The sequence below is a fragment of the Ciconia boyciana genome, chromosome 16 (assembly GCF_034638445.1).
Source record: "Ciconia boyciana chromosome 16, ASM3463844v1, whole genome shotgun sequence".
Taxonomy (NCBI): Eukaryota; Metazoa; Chordata; class Aves; order Ciconiiformes; family Ciconiidae; genus Ciconia; species Ciconia boyciana.
This window is the reverse complement of record NC_132949.1, coordinates 14,583,192-14,585,378: the sequence shown is the minus strand read 5'-3', so window position 1 is coordinate 14,585,378 and position 2,187 is coordinate 14,583,192. Positions and strand designations below refer to the sequence as shown.

The window sequence follows — 2,187 nt, the reverse complement described above, 5'->3', positions numbered from 1 at the left end:
CCAGCTGTCAGGAGAGTGGACCAGTCCCAAAAGGCAAAAGCTGGAGGCTGGCTCCTCTCTCCCATGTCAAAGAGTATAAAAGCTGTAGGCATCAGAAGCAGCACCTGGAGTTGGAGCTGGAGCTGGAGTTGGAGCTGGAGCTGGAGTTGGAGCTGGAGCTGGAGTTGGAACTGGAGCCGGAGCAGGAGCAGCAGCAGCAGCAGCAGCAGGAGCAGCAAGATGAGCAGCAGTGGCAGCAACAGCGGCAGCAGTGGCAGGAGCAGCAGTAGCCACATGCTGACGAGGTGGCCGAGTGGTGAAGGCGATGGACTGCTAATCCATTGTGCTCTGCACGCGTGGGTTCGAATCCCATCCTCGTCGGCCAGGCCAACGATGGTCAGAGTTTATGAGTTTCTGAGTGTGAGCAGCTCCATGTGTGCCCCCAAGTAAGCCTTTGTTTTGAGATGAGAGTTGCCTGAAAAGAACTTGCAAGGTTTTGAAGTGGCTCAGGACACACCTCAACCTCTTCTGTCTCCACATAGGCAAGAGGAACAAAAAGGGCAAGAAGGAAGATCCAGGAACTCACAGGATGGTCAGCCTCTCCTCAACCCCTGGGAAGATGATAGAGCAAACCATCCTGGAAGCAGTTTCCAAACACAGGTACCACAGGAAAGCGGCTGGGAGTAGTAAGCATTTATGATTTCCAAAGGAGAAGTCATGCTTAACCAAGCTGGTAGCCTTCTGCAGTGAGGTGACGAGCTTGGCGGAGAAGGGAAGAGCAGTGGATGCTGTTTACCTTGCCTTCAGGAAGGCTCAACCAGCCGCGGAACGAAAAACAAAATACGCGTAAACCACTTTCTGTCACAGAACATTTCAAGCAAGATATTCTTTTATGGGAGGCATTGCTCTCGTCTCTTCACAGAATCTCCGAATCGTTGGGGTCGGAAGGGACCTCCTGAGATCCTTTAGTGCAAGCCAACTGCTCCAGCAGGGTCAACTTGAGCTGGTTGCTTAGGACATAGTCCAGTTGGTTTTGAGTATCTCCAAGGATGGAGACTCCACAACCTCTCTGCGCAACCTGGTCCACTGTGTCACACCCCTGACGGCAAGAAAGCGGTTTCTTGCCTTGAGATGGAATTTCAGGTGTTTTAATTTGTGCCCACTGCCTCTTGCGCTGGCAGTTGGTACTACTGAGAAGAGGCTGGCTCCCTCTTCCTTCCCTGCCATCAGGTATGGGAAGAACCCCAGCTCTCACAGCCTCCCCTCATATTTCAGACACACTAAGCCCTTAACCAGGCCTCTTGCTCTCCCCACCCTGCTCTCCTCTGGACGTGCTGCCCAGTACTTTTGCACTTCCAAGGATGCCTCGTGGCTCACGGCGATCAGCACCTGTGAGCAGCGTGCCTGGACACAGCAGCATGCAAACAAGATGAGAGAAGAAGAGACTGGGGTTTGGCCAAGGGGCTCAGAGCTCACAATGCTGCTGACCCCACCCCCCTACCCACCTCCCCGCCAGCCTCGCATATCCCTAAGGCCTGCGAGCCAGGTAGAGGGGACCACTGCCCCCACTGCCAGCCCACTTGGGTCTGAATCCAGAGGGAGAGGCCGTGGGAGACGAGAAAGGGGCCGCCTGCTGTGGAGAGGTCAGCTTCTTCATCAGCACCTTAATCTCCCCTGGCCAGCCTCAGGGAAGAGAAGAAGAGCAGAACGCTTTCTCATCGACAAGCGAGCCTGGCGGTTTGGACGGCCCAGAAGGATCCCTTTCTGTTCGGTGGCTGCTGAACCCAGCAGCCCAGCAGAGCTCAGGCTGCCACAGCTCCATGCCCCCAGGCCCGGCCAGCAGCCAGGCTGAGCGTGCCTCCCACGAGGCACACACACACAGATCCATGCATACAACCCCGATACACATGGCCGACCACACCCATCAAGCCAGGCAGAAACACTCAGCACTCAACAGTGGGCACCGAGAGCCTCGTCCAGGTCCCCTTCCTGGCTGATGACAAGGAAGGTCTGTGAGTGGGAAAATACTACACACCTGTACAACGTGGATCCCTCCATCAGCTGGGCTGAGACTGTAGCCCCTCTACCCTGTAGCTGGTGCCTGGCTCCAGTTGGCCTGGACACCCTGGTCCTTCTGGTAGCCAGCTCCTCCGGTTCTCTCGCCCCTAGAGGCTCGCACACAGACACAAACAGGCCCTATGGGGTCTC

General features: G+C 56.0%; 1 non-coding gene across 1 annotated transcript; it reads left to right on the top strand.

The window, feature by feature from the left end:
* Positions 1-278: 278 nt before the first annotated feature.
* On the top strand, positions 279-360 carry TRNAS-GCU (transfer RNA serine (anticodon GCU)). The gene has a single exon. It is a non-coding gene; the product is annotated as a tRNA-Ser (tRNA).
* Positions 361-2,187: the final 1,827 nt, after the last annotated feature.